The 24,913-nt window shown below is 33.6% G+C and overlaps 2 long non-coding RNA genes across 3 annotated transcripts in view; both read right to left on the reverse strand.

Moving 5' to 3' along the window:
• The window catches only part of LOC119472550, a 29,195-nt gene extending 22,454 nt beyond the window's left edge, over positions 1-6,741 (reverse strand). Inside the window, exon 1 of the long non-coding RNA XR_005201696.1 lies at positions 5,577-6,741. This is a non-coding gene — a long non-coding RNA (uncharacterized LOC119472550). The remainder of the gene's footprint in view (positions 1-5,576) is intronic.
• Positions 6,742-6,829: 88 nt separating this feature from the next.
• On the reverse strand, positions 6,830-24,913 carry LOC119472551. 2 transcript variants are annotated; one of them, XR_005201698.1, is made up of 6 exons: positions 24,785-24,913; positions 18,407-18,557; positions 14,165-14,248; positions 11,273-11,436; positions 9,667-9,723; positions 6,830-9,573 (listed from the first exon to the last, which is right to left on the reverse strand). It is a non-coding gene; the product is annotated as an uncharacterized LOC119472551 (long non-coding RNA). The 2 variants fall into 2 exon arrangements; XR_005201697.1 differs by having other exon boundaries at positions 6,830-9,723.

Here is a 24,913-nt window from a genome sequence, read left to right on the forward strand (position 1 = left end):
AAAAAAAAAAAAAAAAAAAAAAAACACAAATAAAATAAATCATCTTAAATAAGAATGTGAATTATAATCTCTTGAAAAATCAATCAAAAATCTGTGAAGTATAATTATCAAACTAGCCAGATATTAGTGGATTGATGGAAATGTTTAATTAGTGCAAAAGAATGAAACAAAGAACAGAAACATAAAACAAGTAAAACCAATAGAAAATGTAATTGTAGTATGCCAAATATAAATTCAAATGTATCAGCAGCTACATTAAATATAAATGGACTAAATACAACATTGTGAAAACGAAGATGTGAGATTATTATTGAAAGCCCAACTTTATGCTATAAACACACACACACACACACACCCTTAAATATAATAGAGAAGGTGAAAGTAAAGGATGGAAAAACATATCTCAAAAATATGAATCAAAATAAAACTGATGTAGCTACACTGATATCAAACAAGGTAAATATTCAGGCAACCTAATTTTATTAGAGATAAAGAGAGCATATTTTAATGATAAAAGAGTTAGTAAATCAGAAAAATACAGCAGTTTAAAATTCATACATCTATATATCTAATAACACAGCTTCAAAATATATGAAACAAATGAATTTGACAGAAATAGAAAGAAAATGTACAAATCAACAATCATAGTACAAGATTTTAACATACTTCTCCAAGTAATAATAAAAGTGGACAAAATATCAGTAAGGATTCAGATAATTTTAACAAGAAAGTAAACACTCATGATGTAACTGACTTATTTAGAATATTGTGTTCAAAGTTTATTGGTATTCTTTCAAGTGCATGTGGAGTACATGCTAAAACAGATCATGTTTTGGTCAATGTTGTTATAGGTTCAACACATTTTTGAGAATTAAAATCATAGAGCATTCTCTGATCTTATTGCTGTTGATTAGAAACTGAATTTTTAAAGTAGAAAATCCACAGATGTTTCAAAATTAATCAATACACTTCTAGAAACAGGATAAAACTTCCTGATAGTATATATAGACATTAATAGGTATCTACATAAAATCTACAATTAGTATCATATGTAAACACAGAAACCTTACTCCATAAGGTTGGAAAAAGACAGAGATGTCCATTAATGCCTCTTTTGTTCAACACCTAGACAGAGTTAAGCAAGAAAAATAACTGAAAGATATAAAGATTAGCAAAAATGAAAAAATTACATTATTGGTAGATGATATAATTCTATGTGTATAAAATTCAAAGGCTTCTACAATAAACCAATTAATATTTATAAATGAGTTTAGCAAGGGAACTGAATGACCAATATTTACAAATCAATCATACTTTATATACCACTTACAATTAGAAAGTGAAGTTATAAAAAAATACAATTTGCAACAGCATCCAAAGAAAGCAAATACCAAAAGAAAAAAACACTAATAAAATATGCGTAAGATCTGCACATGTAAAACCAAAAAACATAATTGAGAGAAATTAAACACTATAAAATCTACAAATGAAAGGATTTACCATGTTTCTGAACAGAATACAATGTGGAAAAGATAGCATTTCTTTCAAAAATGATATCTAGATTCAATCAAAATTCTAGCAGATATTTTTAAATATGGAAATCCACAAGATAATTTTAAAATCCATATGGAAATGTAAAGGGATAAGAATAACCAAGATCATCTTGAAGAAGAACAAATTCAACAGAGATACATTACCGGAAATCAAGACTTAATAAAATATATAATAATTAAGACAGTGCATAAACAGAGAAAGGAGACAGTGTACACATGGAGAACCTAAAGATAAATCTGCACAAATATGTAGTCACTTGCTTTATGACAAAAGTGAAACTGCCCTGAAGAATTTTCTTCTCATTAAATATTGCTGAGCCAATTGGTTATACATAAAGGAAAATATATAAAGGATCTTACCTTTCGGCATACACACAAATCAATTCAAGTGCTTTGTAGATATAAAAATAATAAATGGTAAAAATAGATTTCCAAAAAATAAGAATATATTGTTATGCTCTTGGATAAGTAAAGCCATCTTTAAGAGTATACACAGTACACTAACCATTAAGGAAGACCACATTAAAATTAGGAGATTATATTCATCCAAAGACATCATTAAGAAAGTGAAAAAGGCAAACCATAGACTGGAAAGAGATGTTTGCAAGGCACATGTTTCAAAAGAACACGTATCCAGAATATACCGACTACTACACCACCAGAAGAAAAAAGACAACTCAAAAGAGAAATGGGCAACAGAGTTGATCAGATATTTCACAAAAGGTAATATCCATGGCCAATAAATGTAGGTAAGGTGGTTAAATTTCATTAGTTGTCAAAGGGTGCAAATTAAAATTACAAGGAGATATCACTATATGTCCACCAAAATAGATAAAGTTAAAGAGGATGACAACACCAATCCCTGGTGAGGATATACAGCAACATCAGACATTGATGGTACAAGCATTAAGCAGTACATCCACTTCAGAAAATAATTTGATCAAATCTACCACCGTTGAAGAAACATATACCTTATTACATAGCATTTCCACTCCTAGAAATATATTCAACAGAAATCTGTATTCTGTGCCCAAAACACATACAAGAAAATTAACAGCAGCTAACAATTAGAGACAGCCCATAACTATCAAAAGTCGGGATTAATGAATTTTAGTATATTCATGTGATGAAATATTCTACAGCAATGGAAATGAATGAACTGCAAATGTACAACACAAGAAAGGTACAACAAAGTGCATGTGATATGGTACTACTTATATAAAGGTCAGCAACATAAAACTAATTGGAAGATAAAAGAATCAAGACAGTGATAATGACAAAATATGACAAAGGGGAAGTTCTTATATGCTAATAATGTTCTATTCCTTGAACTTACTATTACACAGATATGTTCATGTTTTAAAAGTATTTAATAATTTGTACGTTTTATTTGTGCATTTTAAATGTCTTATTTCAACAAAAAACTACTTAACACAAAACAAACTGAGGGGCTGATGAAAATATACTTCAGAAGAAAATTTTTGTCTTCATTTCCTCCTCTTCACTGACTTGTTATACCAGTAAAGATATTGTCCCATAATTTTGAGTTCTATATTGGCTTCATGGAGGCTTTAGTCTTCAATTTTACTTATAGTAAAGAGAGATCAAGGACATGGGTTCACATATACCGCTACAATAATTTCAAATGAAAGGCACCATAAACCATAATAGAACGCTTATATGTTGATTTTTTTATATGATTGTACTTTTCCCTCCTTAAATCTCTAAGCTATTATATTGAGAACAGTCATATGTTTTTAGTGACAGACATCCGATCAGAGCACTCCATCATTAGGCAATTTCATTGTTACGGGAACATCATAATGTGTACTTACAGAAACCTAGATGGTATACCCTGCTACTCACCTGGACTATATGCCATAGAGTGTTGCTCTGAAACTACAAACATGTACAGCATATTACTGTACTAAATACTATAGGCAACTGTAACACAGTAGTAAATATGTGTGTATCTAAACATAGGAAGGTATAAGAAACATGCCTATGAAGTGAATAGAGGAAGATATTAACCGTCTCACAAGATAAGACAGAATGAACCAAAACCACCACCAAAACACTTTTGGAATTTTACTAAAAAAAGGGTGATTGATTGATTCGGCACTTGTTTTATGGCCTTACCAACTCAAATCTAATTTCTACTTTGACCTAATCTACTAATCACAGACTCATCTAGTCATGCTCAGAGACTAGTTTCTAGCATCTTCTTCAGTGAAGAATTCTATGAAAGTTTGTTTGAAAGACAAAATGCTTTGGACAGCTGTCCACACTTCTCTCCAGAGCTGTTTTTCAAGGCTCCTTCATTTCTCCTAATCACATCAAGTGAACCGAATGACATGCTAATCATCATTCAACACCTTACATACTTATATCCGTAGATTTACTCTCTCTCACTAGGAGAGTAACTTTTTTTTTTCTAAAGAGAGAGGATATGTCCGGCTTCCAGATGCAGAATTCTTATAGCTGAATCAGTGAGAAAGAGAAGTGAACTACTTCTTGTTCTTCAAGGAACTGACGATTGCTACATTCATACTGAATTTCCATGCAATGCAAGAAAAACTAGTAACAACTATTCAAAAATCTAGGGATATCCTGACGATAGTAACCTCATCCTCCCCAGAACGGAAAAGCTGAGGCATCTCTGAAATGATTAATGGGACCAATTTGCCTTGTCTCAAGAGACTGATGTAGTCTCTCTGATTATGCTACACTAAACTAAGAATTGACTTCTCCAAAGGGTAGTTAGTTTTAGGAGTGATCTGCATCTGTGATTCTATCTTATAAAATTCTACAGGTTTTCTTTAAAAAGCTATTAATTCTTTGACCCAAGAAGGGAAATTCTCATTTTCTAACATATCTATAAACCACATCATTAGTACAATCATCTATTTCTCCCCAATTTTAGGCACCAAAACTGGGGAAAAATAGAGCAACATGGTGCTCTATTACAACTAAATTAAATCACATTTCCATTAAGGAAATGAAATTCAGTTCAATGTAATGGCTGTCATGAAATCTAGGCCAGGAAGTGTAATCAAACTTACTTTTCCTAATTTTAAGTCCAATATGTTCATCCCAGTGTTTTCTAAATTGTATGATATTAACAAGAATATCAGTTATGACACAGGAATTACAAATGAGATCGTACAAGCTCAGAGCTTGAGAACTTTGACCACGTGGTCTTCTTGATTTGTTTCACTTCTATACCACCCTACCATCCATGCTGCATACCCTCTAAGAAAATGTCCCTAAGACTCATGTTACTGATATTCTAAGAAAAGCATAATCTTCTGCTGTACTTTCAGAATTGAGTTCAAATTTCACAGTGGAAGATCATGATGAACTAACTTCTCTCATTCTCTCATCTTTGCCTATCATGGTTGTCCTTGTTTCCATTATCTAGTTTTGTCTGTACCAACTATTTCATGCAACTGGAGGAAATATTGAGGAAAATATTCAAAGACATTAGATGTGTTTAATTAGGATTCCACATGCATCTATTATTTTAGATGATAAATAAAATGCTTTGTGAGAAACCTAATCTAAAGTTTGAGTGGAATTTCTAAGTCAGTCTGTTTTGGTTATTATGAGAGTTCAATGTTGTGGAAAGTATTACAAATTCTGTTTTGCCTCTATAAAGAAAGATTGGATCTTGAAATGAATGAATAGATCTTCCAGAATTTAAGTTCTTAGACCTTCAACTTTTACTCATATAAATAATATACATGAACAACCAAACAGCACTATATTCTTTCATCCCAGAATTTATTTCAAGCATGTCATTGTTAACAGAAATACCCTTATATACTCAAAATACTTTTTGAAGGAATCTCATAACCAACCTGAAGAATAAATTATTTACTAGTATCTTGCCCTTGAAATTTCAAAAATGACCTTTGAAAGATATTTCAAAGTCATCCAAGACCAATATATGAGAAATAACTAGACGTAAATTGATTTCTGTCACCCAAACTCTTTTTGTACTTAAAATAACTTCTCACTCACCTACATATCAAGGTTTTCCTCATGTTGTGGATCTTGAATATTTATTTTCATTTAAAAATTTTAAAGGAATAATGTTGCGAATTATAAGAAGCATAAATTCTTTAGGTATTTGAAATTGAAAAGAGTTGAGAAGAGTTGCTTTTAGAAAGAGCAAAGAGGACAAGTGAAAAATTTAAAAATGGAATGAATGGAATTTAAAAATGCAAATGAGTGAATCATATTTTTCAGAGAAGCCAGATGTCCACTTACTTCCATGTTACAAATCAGTCTAAGGACTTATTTGTAAGGAAAGGTTTACACAATAAAAACAAAATGATGTATTTAGAAAAACAGTCTATTGATCCATCTGGTTTCAATGTCTATATACGAAAGAGGGAAAAAGATGGCATTTTGTTTAACGTTACCTCAATTATCAAGATCAGAGTTACTGAATCTTCCTTCAAGAAGATCGCGAACAGGCACTACTTTGTATCTAAAATTTCTTTGTGTGTGCTTCATAAACACTTTCTATAAAGAAGGACCACAGCATTTATAAAGAATCATATTTTCAAAAGGCTTTAAGAATTACTGGTCCTCTAGCCCAAATATCTACATTATGAGATCGCATTCTTTGCACCTTTTTTTTTTTTAGATAGATACTACCTAAAGACACAAGTATGGTGTTTTTTAAAAAGTCAAACATCCTGCAAGTAAAACCTTTTTCTTGTAATAGTTCAACCTGGTGAGTGGATCACAAATTAACGCCCTCTGGAAATGAGAACAAGGAGTAGAAATGACAAAGTACTTAATTTTAAATTATCATTATAAAGATAATCATTTATCCTCATAAATGATCATATAAAAAGCCACATACACCAGGCAAAAAGAAATCTTAAAACCATTATAATACTTTAAAATATTGTTACAATTATATGGCTAATGGCTTTAGTATTTGCATTAACAAATACTCAAATCAGTTACCCATATTTGTTCCAGTCCAGTCAAGTAAATAAATACATAAATAAGCAGAATAGAGATATTTACTGCTAACCATGCAAACATCATTTCGAGTCACTGAATTACAGAATTTAACTGTATCATATCACTTGAAAATTTGTGAATGGGAGGGGCATAAGAGAAAAAAAAGTATGCATCCCCAGGGTTCTTCAAACCGTTCAAAGTTGTCCAAAATGTATACTATAGATTCTATTCCTTGTATTTTTTATTTGAATGTTCTGTTAGAAATTTCTATTTCAAATTTCTTAATGTATTATTACCATGATTTCACTATTCTATTTTTTAAAAGGTTTACATAGCAGAGAAGAAATGGAGAATTATCAATTACTGAGAAAGTGTGGGTTGAAGACAGCCAACACTTATTAGTAAGGCTCTCTCACACCCACACACATATAATCCACCAGGAACTGTTATCTCATCAAAATTAAGTATATTTTGCAGCTCATATGACTAGATTTAGTTCAAATTTGCTTTATATCAATAGACTTTGTCTAACTAAATAAAAATGTTAAATAAAAGGGCTAGATAATGCTCCTTGCCTGATGTAGTATTTAAAAATTCTTCTTTTTTTTGAGTTATTAGAATAGTCCTTTTGCCATCTTTACTTATATACAATTTATTAGAATCAGGGAAACATAACAAATTTAATAAATGACCAATCTGGGTATTGTTTCATTTCTAAGGTTTCAGAGTAGTTATGGAAGCTAAGTAAAAGAAGAAACCCACTTTCCACTTAATTAGTAACTAGGACAGTCATTTCATACAGGAAACAGGAGCTCAGTAAATGCTTCTCTCAATGGAATGATAATATTTATTCATACTGTATACAAGAAACAGTGATTCTTTGATCATTTATTAGATCTTGTTAGTAAGGATACAATCTTATTTGGCCAAGAAATAAACTAGAAACCTTTATTTGAACCTGTTATTTTCTGAAATCACCAGACTGTGTTATACGACTTGGGCTTATGATAGAGGATCATCTAAATCATTGCTTCCCACAATGGGTCTGTGGAGAACAGAATAAGCATCACCTTTGAGCTGGTTTGAAATGCAAATACTCCCAACCACCTGAGGCCTACTGAAGTATCTTCAATATAACAAGATTGAGGGGATTTGTATAGACTAAATATCAGAAGCACTCGTCTAGATAAGTGATTTTTAAAGTGTGTTTCTTAACCAACAGCATCAGTATCATCTATGAATTTGTAAAAATTGAAAATTAATCAGTCCTGCCCCAGGCTTACTACTTTAACAAGTTCTTCAGGTAGTTCTTAAGCACATTATAGTTTGAGAATCACTGACCTAGATCATTAAATTCTGATTTTGTTTCAAATATTTTCTGTGCACAAAGCTCTCCTGCTACCTGCTTCTTGTTCACACCTGCTAGAAAATGAATCCTTCTAACAAACAGAATAATAGGAAAAAAATGTTTGAGTATTTAGGTATTCTTGGAAAGCCTTAGAATTACTCAACTATTTAAAATAATTTGAGTATAGGTTTCTCTGCTTGGGCTTATTAATATTCCATTATCTTTTCTGTTATGTCTTAAAAATATAATAATTTACATATATTTATTTTACTTTTTCATACACATATACATGGAGATATATTATTTTTTAAATGGTGGTATTGATTGAGTGGAAAGTAGTCATGATATTAACCACAACTCTACATTTAGTATATTTTCCCTTCCCTCCCCATGTAATGTAAAAGATGACAAGAAAGCAAGCCAATACCAAAAGAAAATGGTAGAAGCAAAACTTTACAATAATGTATATTTTTGTAGCCATGAAAAGTGTTTAAGCTAAAGATCTTCTAAAAAACATCAATTAACTTTAAGCCTTCCTGTGGCAATCTTCAGTCTATTGAAAAGAGTTTGAAGTGGCCCCACCTTCATTGTCAATCTAGTTCAGTGATCATCTCCTGTATGGAGTCTTCTAGCCTCTCTGAGGCAAGTTAGGAGCAACTCCTCCAAGTTCCCATAAAAATGTTGGCACAATTTTTATGATAGCCCCTGATGTGTTGTGTTGTCGCTTTTGTTGTATATCTTCATTCACCAAATGATCAGTATTTTGAAGGTTTGAAATTTTATCTTAGTGGTTTCTGAATTACCGACAGACCTCACAGACATGCCCTTTAGTTTACTATTAATTACTGAATACTCAGTAATTATTTTTGAATGAACAAATGAGTAAATGAATGAAATCATCCTTGTAAATATAATATACCCTCTTGGAGAATAAGAGCTCAAATAATGAAAAAATCAGGTATCAGCAATAATCTTGCATCACTTGCTATGTTAACAGTGTTAGAATATCATTTGTCTTGTACCCATGTAGGCACTTTTGACATCTATAGCTGTGACTCAGAATCATCCAATATTAGTATTTCAAAAGACTTGAAGTATAATCAAATGGATGCTATGAATTTTTGCTAATTAAGCAATCCAAAGCCCTAATTAAATGACTTGCTCAAATTTGTATAACATGTTATTGAAAAAACAGATAAATTTCCTTTGTTTTCCCATTGCCCAACACTGCCACTTGAAAGATTGTGAAATAACTTAATTTACCAATTATGTGCCTCCCACACTTAAATAACTATGAAAATTATGTTGTATTTCACCCAATGTTTTATATCTGTAGAAAGAAATTGTCCTTCTCCATCATTACTATCCTGCTCCATCTTACTATTTAGAATAGACTTGTTCCTTGTCTGTTTCAAGGTATCTTTGAGAAATTTCAAGGCCCCATTTCACTTTATAAAGCCCCTTCCTCCCTCAGTACCCATATCGAAATCTCCTTAGTGTTAAAGAAATTGTGTACACATGCCAAGAAGGGAACAGACAACTTAACACTGCCGGGGAGGATTTCCTTTCGATGCTTTGGTCTCAGGCAAGCATGTATAATGTTGGATGACCTTTTGCTCCAGACTACTCAGCCTGTTGTAGAGTGGCTTCCTTTTCTTGTATATAGAATGAAGAGATCAGGCTTCAAATCTGTGAGGTGGAGCATCAGAAATTTACCATATAAAAAATCCCAAAGTTCTCTGGAGCCAGAGAATCAACATCATTAGCAGTGCCATGTCTTACCCAACAATTACCTCCTTCCACATTTTAGCTTTCCAAACATATTTTAGTTGCAGAAGGCTAGTAAAATGTCATGTTTGAAGAAATGTAGATAAATAGGAAAACAAGAAAAAGAAATGTGGTCACAGTAAAGAAAATAATGAATACAAACTCATCCTTATGCATATAATCAGTCATTAATTTGATTATACACTTATTCTTTTGGCTTCCTAGACCTTCTTAGTGATAATGTTTACATAATTCTTTTGTACAAGTGATAAAATTAGTTCAAGAAACAGTTTCCCTGGGACTGGAAAAGTATTTCAGGTTAAATATATTCAGTGTTTTTCATTGAGCCAAAGGTAATGCAGTGTGTGTGTGTGTGTGTGCGCGCGTGTGCGTGCGTGTGTGTGTGTGTGCGTGTGTGTGTGCTTAAAAACCCTGTGCTAGAAACTAAAAACATGATTTTGAGATATTGAAAGACAAACTATATTTCTCTATGTATTTCTCTAACTACACATACTGCAAAATGATTCTTAACGACGTGGAAGGAGTATTGAAAGATACCCTAAACTTCAGTGACAGCAAATATTGATTTATAGCAAATTCCTCAGCAGAACATATCTGAAACAGAGATTAATTTTAGAACATAATTGGTTAAAATATCTAATTATTTCAGATCATGTAAAATATAATTTCTAAAATAAGAAATGTAGGCTATATGAACTTATAAGTCTTTGATTCCACAAATGTGTTAATGAGTACTCAGGCTCTTACCTAAAATGAAACAATGACACTGGAATTTAAGAGAAAAACAAGTATCTGTAATATTGTGAATGGCATCCCTGTAATATCAGGCTTTTTGGGGGAGATTTAAATATTGATATTTATTTTGCTGATACAAAAATGCTGTTAGCCATACCTATGTTCAATTAGAAGGAAAAATTGAAGAAGCTTAATAATTGACTAAAAAGCTCTATGTGCTAAATCCAATTCAGGCTTAATTTGTGAACAGAAATCTTTTAATGTATATTTGGTTAAGGATATACAATCTAGTCACCAATGATGAATGGCTTGGGGTATAAGGAGGAGCATAAACCAGCTGTGAGTTTTTAAACTAAAATATAGATAATTAAATTTCTTTTCATCTATGATTTTATGATGATATTATAATCTTTTTTAACAACAGCACATGCTTTTTTACTATTTTGTAAATTCTCAATCCCCTCCTCCAAAAAATTAGATGTCAGAAGTTCTCACACCAGCAAAACCCTCCAACATGAAATTTATAATCAAGAATTCAGCCCAGAAACACATCTAAATTCTGTTCAAAAAAAAATCTCCTCCCTTAAATGTTCTCACATATGAAATCACTGTATTCATCCCTATGTATTATTCGTACCATGAAAAGTACCCATGTGCTTTAGAAAAGGCTTTTAGTCTTGCAAAATTATTGAGATGTCTATCTGAAAAATCAATGGTAGTTTTGGTGACATAATTACTCTAATTCTCCAAAGCCAGGCATTTGTAAATGTGGAACTATGTCTTTTTCTGGTGGTAAAGTTCAGGATTTACTAATTGGTACAATCAGAGAGCACTGGTTTCAAGGCTGCTGCAGCAATATACTTACCTAAATTGAAGCGCAAGCTAAATCCATAGTGAGAAGCACTCATTTACTCCTAAAAACTGAGAAATTATACTGCCGAGTAATCGGTTTGCATAGGCAGTGGTTCATAGACGTGTCTCTGCTCCATCCATGCACTAAAAAGCCATGTAGGGTCTCACTTCTTCACCCTCCAAAGGACAAGTCACAAAACAAATAACAGAGAAGGGAGTCAGAAAATACAGAAGCCCTATCTTCAGCCCACATACCATTTATAACAGTAAAATTAGAATTATATCAGTATAATGGTAGAGCACTGAAATAAAGACTGTTCATTTGAGAGTAAAGAAATATAGAGACATGATGAAAATAAAGACTGAAAGCCAGTGTTAGCATTCTGACTTGAAAGTTCATGAAGTAGTCTGTAAATAGCATGCACTTTTTAACAAGCACATTCTATAGCTTTCAGAAATAATACTATATAGAGGATATGTTGCATTTATTTAGTTATTGCTTACAGCAGAACAGACATCTGCCATTTATTTATTTTACTACCTATAACTGGGAACCTAAGGTAACCCCACCCCCACTGTATATGTATTATTAAGAATTTTGTAAGGATTACCATAGCTGTATTGACATATATACAACTTGAGGTGCATGGAAAAAGCAAGTAATCAGGAACTTCAATTTGGTGTCTTAAGAATTGTCCTGTATTCTTATTATCCTGCAATTGTGCTCAGAGCTAGAGAATTTAAAACAAAAAAAAAAAACACCTAATACTAGCAATCATCATTTTTCCTGTAATCAAGTCCATACTTCTTTTCATATTCTTTCACTGGATTGCTTTTCTCTGTTTATTGTTGTTGCTAAACAAGGTGAGAGTTTTGGTGACATTTTTTCAATGATGACTTCTTTTGCAATAACAAAATTCTTAAATGTAGCCTCTCTTTTCCTCCTGCTATGTGCTATCAAATTCATCTTTGTATGGGAGGCACAAACTAAAATGAGTAAATTGCCTTTAGTAGGTAGCACTCTTTTCCTGACACTAGGAAGTAAATTGTCAAAGAGTTACACAGGGTTTTAGCTGCATGATTCCCATTGACTTTAATGGGAGTTGCAAGGAAAACACCCCATGTGAAGCTTAGAAAAGTAGGGGTTAGTTTTCTTTATGGTCTCCACTGTATTTTGTACTCTATACCCTTGAACACTCTCTCTTCACTCACCTCTCTGTTCTCCCCTTTCTTTGTAGCTTATCCCTCAAAGAATATAAATCTTAGGCCTTTTCACTTAACCATCCATGTGCATAGTTAGTCAACACACTCCACCTAGCACCATTTCCACAGTGCCATAATTAAACACCTCATTATCTAACCTGCCGACCCTTAGCCATTCACCATTTTCCAGTTTATGTGGGTAGGTAAGGAAAACATTTTTATGGAATATTGTTACAATATTAGCTTGATAATTTTTGAAACATGTATTGGATTTCAAATAATATCAAAATTGCCTAAATTATATTTGCTCTTCTTAAAAAAATGCCTATTAATATTACTACTCTCATTATTATTTAACTCTTAAGTAATTGTAGGATTTCCTAAAAGTTTGCATGGAGTGCAAATAAGTAATTATCTTATAAACATACCAGGCATGGCTAAGCAGTTAGTATAGCGACTTAAACAGCAGTTAGCTAAATGTTTCATAGGAGAACTAGTGAACAACATAATAGATATCATGGTGTTAGCTCCTGGCAGAATGGGTACAAGATTCCATCATGTCTGGGGAATGAAGGACACCCTTGTCTGTTTAATGGAGACAGCAATACCACGATTGCCTGATGTCACTCTTATATAATACATTGTAACACACACACACACACACACACACACACACACACACACCCCTATGGGATTGTTCTAATTCTCCAGCTAGTTTTGATTGTGGAGAAAGCCAAACTAGGGTAGCTTTGAGCTAGATTTTTATGAGTGTTTGGTTCTGTATAGAATACACAAAAGGCCCAATCTTCGTGCCTACCACTTTTTTCATTACTGTGGCATTAATTACAAAGTAAGATGCCAAGTAATTGGCAAGGGGAACACTACTTGCTTATTTATCAGATACCTTTATCCTATGCTCCTGGCTTCTCTCCTTTACTGCACTTTTATAATAGATTACCAGGATAGCAATGTAAAGAGTAAAAGGTCTTTCCTTTGCAAATTTTTAACTCAACTTACCTTACATTCTTTGTCTTACTTCAAATCAGACAAATAAGAAAGGATTTGTAGCCAGCAACATATTATTAATCAAAAACCATATACAATCACACAAAGTCTAAAACAAAGCAAAGAGTACCATTTGTCTAAAGCAAATAGTTTAATACTACCAAAAATCTTCCCAATTCATTCTGCACCTATGGATTAATTATTCCTGTGAAACCCTGTGGGAGCGTGCCATAAAACACCAGACACATCAAACAAACATCATGAAATTCTCTCAACAGTCAGAGTACTTAAAAAACATACAAGGACATATTTTTCTCAAATTTTTATCTCATTTGTCCCCAGTTATTATCAATTACTACTGTTCTATCTCTATGTTGATTATGACAAAAGATATGTTTTTCATAAAATAACACATTTGGACATAATAACGAGAACCTTGGTTCCCATCTTCCCGTTGCCGAATAGCACGTCTCGTGCTGTACAGGCGCAGTTGGCTGTCCAAGGACCCTGATGCCAAATTGCGGAGGATATTCTTGTCGCAGTGACAAATTGCTTGCTGGTGGGCTGTGCAGAGTGTTATTCTGGCAGCATCGGAGTTGTCTACGTGTCTGTCACTTGGTTAGGCTGCTTCAATGCTAGGTGATTCCACCCCACTCCCCACCCCCTTTTCTTTTTACAACGCATTTTTCAGACTTACCTTTGCTTCTCAGTGAATGGGGACTTTAACATTCACTTGACAATGAGCCTATGAAAATGCCTCCCAAGTTCTCCGTACAGGTATCTGTAGGGTGAGAGAAGGATTTTTTCACAGTGCCATACTTGTTTTCCATACAAACCTACAGGCTGCCATTATAGCCACCCACATTCCGGTTGGCAACGCACTTATGCAGTGAGTGCCTTAATGAATCCAGACAAAACTGCAGAGCATTCCTGACACACAGGAAAATCATGCATTTTCATGATATTCCAGGGTAATTTATTTCTTCAGTCTGTAAAATATTGATGGTCAATATTATTCGATAACATTTCAGCAAAGAGATTATTCTGCTTTTGATCTGACACGTATTTTTTAAACTAACAAGATTTATTTTATGTTTCTTATATTAAGTATGTTTGTTCAGAGAGGATCTGCTAGAATAAAAAAAGCAGAAATGTAAACGAGTAGACCACATTCAGTAAACAAATTAGCTTCCAAACATACTGTAGACAATCCCAACAGTGTCTGTTGACTACCTATGAAGGTATATAATTTAATGCCTTCAGATAATTTGTGGGTAAAGTCTAGCCAGCTGACATTTTGAGATAAATAATAAATAACACTCCTATTTCATTACTGAGTTTATAATTAATTATTAATGTAAAGGCATTTTAAAAACTATAACCACAGGAGATACAGTATTTCAAAATTGTTTTGTGAAACTGAAAAGGGTAACGTAATGAATACAAAAGATGTAGGAGGCCTTTTTTAATTCTATGGGATGACAGTAGATTTTCTCCATAAAATGCATTCTGCAGGAGTGGTGTATTATTTAAGATTCGAGGATGTATAAAAGAAGCTAATGGATTTTTTCACAAAAGATAATATACAATGGAATAATTCTTAAAGGAAATGAACAGGCTTTTAATCTTGTGGAAAAAAATGTTTGTTTTTGTTCCTCTCATATATAAATGTATTTGTTGGTTTTATTGTTCAAACTGTAGCCGTGAATTAAGTGGACTGTAAAGTTCTCCTAAATACTTTGATTTGTTTTTGAGAAATATTTGTAATTTTTATACATGCATACATACATATATGTATATATACACCCCAAAAATTTCACTTACACTAATCAGAAGAAATAATAAGAAAGCGCTAAGTAGTGGAACTTGGAGAGATTATAAAGGATATTTTAACAGTTCCATTTGCAGGATACATAGGTAAAATTTTCAGCCCAATGTGATGTTTTCATCAGTTTGTTTTCATTGTGACTACTGATAGGACTTAAGTTCGCCCTCTAAACTGCATAGGTATTTCCAAACTAAACTTACTAAATTATCTTTTCCCAACATTTTTTTGTGTTTTGTGTTTTCTCTAAAACCTGGCAGCACAAATTTTCTAGCTTTCATCACTTAGGAGCATCTAGTGTGAGGCTATTGATCCTAAAATTGCTAGGATTTTCTAAGAATGCTCCTTGTTGGTTCTGAACTGTTGTCCCTGAAGTGGTTAAAGCTTTGTTTGTTTGTTTTGTTCTGAATGGCTCTTAATGGATTAAGCTTTAGGCTTTCACCAAAGCAGTAACTGATTGTTAAAGCAGCAAGGAATAAACTAACCACAGGGTGTGTGTGTGTGTGTGTGTGTGTGTCTGTGTGCGCGCGCGCACGCGCGCGTGTGTGTGTATATATGTGAGTGTGTACACGAGTGAGTGCTTGTGTGTGTGTGTGTGTGTGTGTGTGCGCATGCACTGGCAGAGAAAAGCAAATTATGATCTTTAAGTTCTGAAACTAAACTAGTATAAATATATGTTAAATAAAATATTTCTCACTATATATCGTTAACATATCTATCTTCTGTAAATTGCCAGAATTATGTTACTCAATCCCTACATGGATTAACTCTGTCTAATAAGGAATAATTTAATTGTGTTATAACCCACAGCTATTGAAATGGATAACATTAAATTTAGTTGCAAGGTCATATTTACCTATGAATTTAACATGCCATTGTGTCTTGATCCTAAAACTGTTTTTCATAATTTTACAATAATATTCAAAATGGTGATTTCAAGTTATATAAACCTTTAAAGCTCTCACTAGAGCATTAAGCAATATATATGCACTTGTCTTCATAATATTATGCTGTGGTTCTGAACTCATATAATTAGGTTTTGGCTTAAGTGTGATATTAAGTAGAAGATTAATGACTTGACGAGTAAAGAAACACCCTTATCTGGAGAAACAGATGGAAATGCATGAATTTATATGACTATTTAACACAGTGCCAGCTCCTCTATAAGAGGAGGACTTTATTCAAGGTCCCAGTACCAATACATGGTAACTCCAAGAGCTAAATACTCAAATTAAAAAAAAAAAATGTTATTCCATTATACAACTCTCTTAATGGGTGTGATGGACAAAACACTAGATTGTTTTCAAGTTGCCCCTCCTGTTGCCCAGGAATGGCACATACACTGCCATTCTTGAGTATCCCCTAGGCATTGGTAATGGATGTTGACTACCTCTGGCAGAGAATGGTTAACTGCTCTTGGATTTGTTGGAGAGTAGTTACATTTCTTTTTCCAATGGGAAAGTCATGAAAGTCCAGAAGAAATGGATTAAAATAAAAGTGGCCTCTGCTTCAGCTTCATATAACCTGGTTTCCTAGACAAAATCCACAAGGTGATAGTCCCTTGGTAAATTTTTAACAAGGATGGTCCAGAGAGATGCAGCACAGCATTTAGGTACCTCTGAACATTGTATTTGAAATATTGTATTTAGGGAGTACAGTTGTCCCTCAGTATCCACCAGGGATTGGTTCCAGAACTTCTGCCTTTACCCAAATCTGTGGATGCTCAAGTTTCTTATACAGAATGGCACAGTGTTTGCATATAGCTTCTGCACATGGATATCCTCTGGTACACTTTCAATTATGTCTAGATTACTTATAATATCTAATATAATGTAAATGCTATACAAATCATTGTTATACTGTATTCTTTGTATTATTTTATTGTCGTATTGTTATTTCTTACTGAGCTTTTCCCCAAATATTTTCCTTCCTAGTTCGGTTGAATCCTTGGATGCTGAATCCATGGATACAGAGAGCAAATTGTAAGTCTTGTTAAAATTAAGTTACCTTAAACATGGGAATTAAAATGGGTATTGTGTCATTGTGTTTTGATTCTAAAACTACTTTTCATAATTTTACCAATAATATTCAAAATGGTGATTTTAAGTTATATAAACCTTTAAAGCTCTCACTAGAACACTAAGGAATATATATGCACTTGTCTTCATAATATTATGCTTTGATTCTGGACTCATATAATTAGGTTTTGGCTTAAGCGTGATATTAAGTAGAAGATTAATGACATGGATATTGTGTTTCATACGTGCACATGTAAGTACAAATGAACAGCTTATTTTATGTCTTCGGATATTAGCTAAATTAGCTAAATTTTATAAATAAAAGAACAGCAAAAATCCCTCTTCCTCATAAATCTTGCACACAAAAGATCTGAAGCCTTGGAGGAACTTTCTAATTTCCATCTCATACTTGTAATAAATGCAATGAATTGAATTGAAAGGGAGGGTATATTAAGGGGAATGCATAAGATTCAAATGAGGGTGCATTTAGCATATAGAGGGAATGATCGATTCCACTATATGCCTGTGAAGTCTTTGTAATTTTCAAAATTCAATTCAATGTGTTGATATTCTAATGACAGAACTAACTATAACTTTAGAGCCTACCATTAAGAGAAGGGATTTCAATGAATGCAATAAAAAAGAAGGCAATTTTTCCCCTTGCATGCAATATTCGAAAATTAAGGTGGGGAAAGTGTTATAAAACCTAGATGAATACCTTTAGTCAATGACTAATTTGCTAATTGTGTGACACCCAAAAAGCCAAATGTAGTTATATTTATATAAAAAAGATGATGCATTTATGGAAAGCAAGGTCACTGTGTCATAATCCCTTCCTGAGGCATTGTTCCAAAATAAAGAGGGCAGGGGGTGGCTACTAAGGAGCGTTATGCCCCTGCCTTTTTTTCCTTTGTAAGATCTGGGATACATCTAATTGATCCACTGTACTTTGTTCCTAACACCTTTTCAAAAGCAAAACAAACAAGCTGTATGTACAAAGGCTTAGGACCTCTTTTTGCTTGTGCCATTTTTTTATTGTCTATTCCAGCATTCCCTCATTTCACTTTCCTATTTTTGTTTTATCGTCCCTGCTCACATCATCCCCGTCCTGGTCCATATTCTCTTGCACTAACATGCTTCAAGTCTCCTCTGCTCTTGTCACTCCTTTGTCATAGAGAAAGGGGGAGAGGCACTAAGGAAGGACATGGCCCAGGACACACCGTGATCTTTTCTGTTTACACCACCACCTGCGAAAGAGGAGCAAGCTTTCCACAGTTAGAATGAAAAGCTTTGGCCTCTCCTATAGACTGGTATAAACAAGGCAGAAATAGTGTTTGTTAGCCAGGCTGCACTATTGTAAAAATCATATACCACATAGTAGCTTTAGAAACTCTGAGGAATTCAGGCCATACCAGGTTAACTATATGGAAACTCACTAAATCAGGTGAAACGTTTTGACCCCCAGACATCCAAAAGCTCAAGTTTAAACAATTGAATTAAGACTTTAAAAAATTATGAGTATGAAAGAGTACTTGGCACACTGGCAGTACTCCATTTAAGAACAGAAATATGTTTGCATTTTGGAGATAAAGTTCAAAACCTTCCAGAACTGATCATCAAAGAATTGATTTCAATAGTGCTTGGGTTTTAGATATTACAGTAGCAAGATGAAACATAATTTAAAAGTATTTTCTTAAAATATATCTCCTCAAGTTTTCATTAAATTCTTTCTCAGAGTAGAAATAAGTACATGTTTGGAAGCAAAACATAAAAGAATTCTATTACAGGCTAAAAACTGGGAAAGTAGTCCAAAGCTGATATACTGACTGGTCCCACTTTACATAGTTTATCTCCTGCAAGACATTGGGTAAAGATGAAAGGATTATAAATTGGTCTGGGTATCATAGAAATGTTCTACACCTATAGATAGGCTCAAGTAACTTGAAAAAATATCATTTGCAATAAGAATCTTCTCTTTTTAGGATGGTGAAATACAAAGAAAGGAATTTCAGAAGAGATATTCATTTGTATGCCTGTTGCCAGAAGACTTTGCCTTTTCATTTAACCCTCAATGTTTTGAATAAAAATGCTTACTTTCCTCCAAGAAGTTGTAAAGACTTGCCCCTTTATATCTATGTATACAGAATATTTGAAGTGCTAGAAATATATTAGCATTTCCAAATGTCAGTAGTAATATTGCCACTTTGCATTTGTCAGTGTATGGATGTATACATACCACATATTGAGTGATTACAATCTATAATTATGTTTGATAAAGAGTGCATTTTATTGTATTATTGTTCATACAGGGTATATTTTTATTATAAGTAGATAAATGGATAGGTAGGTAGCCAGGCAGATATACTAGATAGATAGATAGATAGATAGATAGATAGATAGATAGATAGATAGATAGATAAATAGATGATAGAGAGATAGAATTTTGGTAGAATGAATTTTGGCATAGAATTATGTTTGGTCTTTAGGTAACTATATCAGGACTTATTTTCCTCTAGATCAATGACATATAATGATTGTTATCTATTTTTAAGGGTTTATAAATCAAAGAAATCAGTTTTTCATGATGGATTCAAACACCAACTTGCAGGATAAACTGATGGTCAGAATGTCCTTGAATTATCCTAATAAGCAGCAAAATTGTTAAGGAATATGATACAAATGTCCTATGGTGTTAAAATTTCAGACCCCAGGTTCCGAATTCTTTCAGAAGAAAATTTCAATCATACTTGTATCTCAAACATCCTCATCTCTTCCAATGGTATCAAGAGTCTTTTTTCAGTCCCATAGATGCTCAGCAACATGGGTGTTGACTGACTGGTCTCAAAAGAGAAATTGTATCCAGTCTAGGTTCCATTGCCACCAATTCTGCTATTTTTTCCTTTAAGAGTCAACATTTCTAACTCTACTTCTGGGAGACTCCAGTTTATTCAGATGCATAATACAAGCACACACAGACACATACATAAACTCATTTAAACTCTAATTTTAAAAATACATAAATACTAAGCTGTCTCCCGACATCTCTCATCCACCCTACCTTACATGCACTGCCTCCCCCACTTCTTTTCAAAATGAACATTACAGAAAGAATAAGGAAAACATGTTTTGAAATTAAAAAAAAATCACTGTCATAGATGGCAATGTGACGAGTGAAGCTAAACCATGACAGTGGTCAGTGGATTCCTTTGTGCTTGACAATTTTGCACTCACAAAAAATCAGCTAGGGTTGGAATATAGAGAAACTAACAGAGCATCCTATTTGAAGCACCTACTATGTGTCAGGTGCCAGACATAAATTAAACATGGTGAAGAATTGTACAGCCTGAGAAAAGTAAATTTTTTTGGTAAGCGCTTTCTCTATAAATTGCCTTAACTCATTTAAAGTTAAGACATCTCCAATAAAAGAACGTTAGGCAGTTTGTACTATTTGACTTTGATAATGTACTTAGGAAAGAATGCCTGGCACATAGTGGAAACTTAAATATTTGTTGAATGAGTGAATGGTTGTAAGTACTTTTCAAAGACAAAATAAATCATCTGCCACTTCTAATGCATTTGGAAAGACATCAATAAATAGCCATTGTAAGGAAGATTGCAGATGTTAGTTAAGATAATCTAACTGTGTAGTAGTTTATTTATTCTAATATAGAATTTTTGTTCAGAACCCCTGGGGGGAAACTTTTGTTGTGATTACTTCTAGGATGGCAGTCAGTGACTCTACTTCAGAACAAGATCTCAAACCAAGCCCATGTCCTTTCTTTATGTCCCTGCCATTTAGCCATCCAGTTGTTAACACATTTTAAAATTTGACAGGTTATTTCACTTCCAAAATGATACTAAGAGTCACACATGTCAGAACTCTACATGATAAGTTGTGTTCATTTCAAATGCGGTATGTGAGCACTGAATCCTTACTCTTTAAATCCTGCAAAGTGTATCAATAATTATGCCAAATCCATCCAACAGTTGATTGAGGTGTTTTCAGTTTGATATGGGTGTCAAAATGCGAACATTAACTTTATGCAGATCTTTGCCTGATGTGTTGAATGGGGGAAAAATCCATTCATACATCACAGATTCATCCTTAATACTGGAAATTAGGGAAAGGAATCTCAGCTTCCATGCACATTTTCTTTGTGGTTACAGAGGTGACTTTGCCACCTGGCATCAAGTTCATCCTCATTATGCCCAATTATATCTGTCATAAGTAAAAGTTTTAAGAATGATATAAATTTGTATAATTCTCACATGATGCTTACAAAGAAATCATTTTTGTGACTCTAATTTGTTATATATTTTGGAAACATTAATTATCCCTCAATTATAAAGTAAATGTTAAAAGGCTATCCACCACAATCTCTTCTTCAGGCCTTTCCTGCTTTAACCTTACATGTTCTTGCTATATCATCAGTGGCTGAGCTCCAATCAGAAAAAAATTCAATGATGGCAACTCTTTACTCAGGCTTCCCACTATTTATGTGTGGTATTCCCAATTTGTAGCTGTTTTTGTGCTGGAGAAGACAGAAATAACCAATGAAAAAAAAAATAGGAGCAATACAGTTTTATATTTAAAGTGGTGTCATGAGGCACCAAGATAGTAATCCAAGAAGGCTCATTTTATGTTTTTTTTTAACTATAAAGTATAAATTAGTAAAAAAAGAATAATTTCTGATAAACAATAGACAAATATTGCAATGAAAAATAACACTTTCTATATAAACTTATTAAGGGAGAACTTTCTGTAAGGTTACCATAATTTTATTTTATAATCATAAAACTTTTCAGAAAATAGGTTAACAATTTGATATTATAGGTAAATTAATCTCAGATATATACAAATTGTTTTCAAATGCTAATTTTTTGGCAGTACAATTGAGAAGAATTATTCAGTAACTGCATATCTTTCTGTGTCTGGAACTGATCCCCTGTGAAGTCCTCTGGTCATGGGTGGCAGTGGCCTGCAGTGAAAATCTAAACATAAATTCATCATCATCTTTTAATTTTGTGGTCTTGAGCTTTTGACCCAACGAGGTGTTGTGAGTTCACTAGGGCAAGATTAAATGGAGCAAACACTTGTCTTTGGAGCCCAAGCATTGACCTTAAAAATGTAAAATGAATTGCCTGCTCCCAAGGATATTGTTATAATCAGGTATGTGAAAATGAGCAGTAAGAATGTGAAGGAGAGAGAGGAGAGAGAAAGAAAAGAGAGAGAGAGAAGAAAATACATTCCTTGGTTTACTCTAAGTATTTAGTGCATATTTTATATTTTTTAATTTTATTTTTTACCACATTCTGCTTTAAAAACTGTACATAGAAGAGTCAGGCTTCTGACTTTTAATGAATTGCTGTGAAATTTGGTTACATACATTACTCCAACCCTGTGAGGGGGGGACAATTATAGTTCATTATACGCATCTCAAGTTGTTTATTCATTATGATGCACAAGGATAGTTTAAGGACTTGTTTCTGCCAAGAGCTCCCCCCGACCAAATAATTTTACAACAGAGTAAAAACACATGGACTTTATATAAAGTAAAAATAGAAGTGATATAAGGGTTGTATTTTTATAGCTGTATTTGAGTACATTTCAAATGAATGTTTGTTAAACAGGGGGAAAAATCAGACTGGCATTGTCGTGATTCTAAGCGAATTAGGTGAGGCAGGAACAGGAAGAATCTGAGTAGCTTGCATTTAATTAGCACTTACTGGTACAAAATAAATTAGACAGATTTGTCTTGTTTTATGAGCAAGATCCTGTTTTTCTATTTCATTTTCTTTGTGCTTTTGGTAAGGACGGATCTGGCGCTTTGGATACTAAATAGGCAACTAATTCAATTGGTGCTTTCTCCGAGGGTCTGCTTGCAAACCGGTGCCAGACTCACTGGTCCTTTGTGTACTGCCCGCCCTGCATGTGTCTGGGCTCCCCTGGCCAGTCCGTTTTTTTGTCTCTGATGGTTAATAAGCTTTGAGCCTAGTAGTCAAATGTGGTGGGAACGGGGACAAGACGAGGGTCCTTAGTGAAGGTGTTTGTTGTTAAATAGAACAATTCAGCTGTCTCTTTAGAAAACTTGACAAAAGGAAATGCTCCCTGCTGAAAATTTTCTTAGCCTGTTGCACAAAAGATGAAGTTTGTTTAAGAAATTGCTGCTAAAGAAAGCGTCAACCCATTAAGGTAATTATATGGAACCTGTGCCGTATAACAGCTTACTTGATGTTAACATTTGTATAATTGGTGTTTGGGASAGTGCAAAGGACTAAAGGTCTTCCGAGCACTTTCAGTCACGGCTCTGARGGGGCTCTTCTGGTTTTCACAGTTATAACAATGCCCGCGCGTCTTTCTCAGATTACGCCTTGTTTTCAGCCCCTTACAGCATTCTGCTCCACTACTTAAAGCGTAAAATAAGGGTGAAGAGCCATTGTCTAATGCAGCCTTTTTCAAAGAGTGTTTCTGACAGGGATTGTTCTAGGAATCAGGCAGGAGAGAAGGGAGCGTGAGAGGCGGAAACCACTATCACCCATTTGTGTCACCTCCCCAAGGAGCAGCAAGAGCCGCCTAACTGCTGCATCGGTTTTTTTTTTTTTTTTTTTTTCTCCAAGCCTCCATTCTCTTCAACAAGATCCTTACACCGATGCCACATGTTCCTGTGGAATCTATCAAACAAAACAAAACAAAAAAACACCCCAACCTGGCTGACATTTTTTAAATTGGCATAAAAAGAACCGTTAGGAAAACATATATAACAATTAAATGCACGCGCAAAAAAATATGAACTTTTCTTTTCCCTAAGATTTCACACATTGTATGGACACATTTACAAATAGAATTAGGTAAAAGAATACATGTGGGTGCCTAAACACATATATGTGACTTTTCTGTGTAAAGATACATGCATGATTATTACATGGATACTTACACATGCAGACACAAATGTATAGATTTGGAAAACTTGCTTTTGTTTCTATGTGAGAAAGCCATTTAAATGTGTCATCCATCTTTGTGTTTTTTTAAAAAAGTCATAGTAAACACCACTGATCCAGGTTATAAATCTCAAATGCTTAAATATTTTACATTTCTAGATAAACTGATTGAAGAGCCAAGACTTGTCTTAAAAAAAATTCTCAGCTTACACACTCATTCATTCGCGCGTGCACACACACACACACACACACACACACACAATGCATTTAACATACCCCCCACCATCCCTGCAAAGTTATAGTTCTCAGGCTTTTCAATTTTTATGTTTTACATTCCTATATTTAACAGATTGATATTTTCCTGTTTGTTCTCTTTAAGATTTCTTTTCTACATACAGAGTGTATTCATGTGCTATCCTAATGAGGAAATGACGAGTTTTTATCAACCTTATTAAACATACACCCAGAATATATCCATTTGAATAAGGGGCCAATTACTAAGTGTGTCTTCAGTTAGAAAGAACTTAGCTTTTACCTTGTACTTAGGCTCTCCATGTCTCTAATTAATTGAATCTTGAAATCGTTGGACTTTCAGCTTAAGAGAAGACTGAAGAAGGGAACTTAACAACACTGCCTATTCCTTTATGTCTAGAAGGGGCTGAAA

The sequence above is a fragment of the Cebus imitator genome, unplaced genomic scaffold, assembly GCF_001604975.1.
Source record: "Cebus imitator isolate Cc_AM_T3 unplaced genomic scaffold, Cebus_imitator-1.0 Scaffold104, whole genome shotgun sequence".
NCBI lineage: Eukaryota > Metazoa > Chordata > Mammalia > Primates > Cebidae > Cebus > Cebus imitator.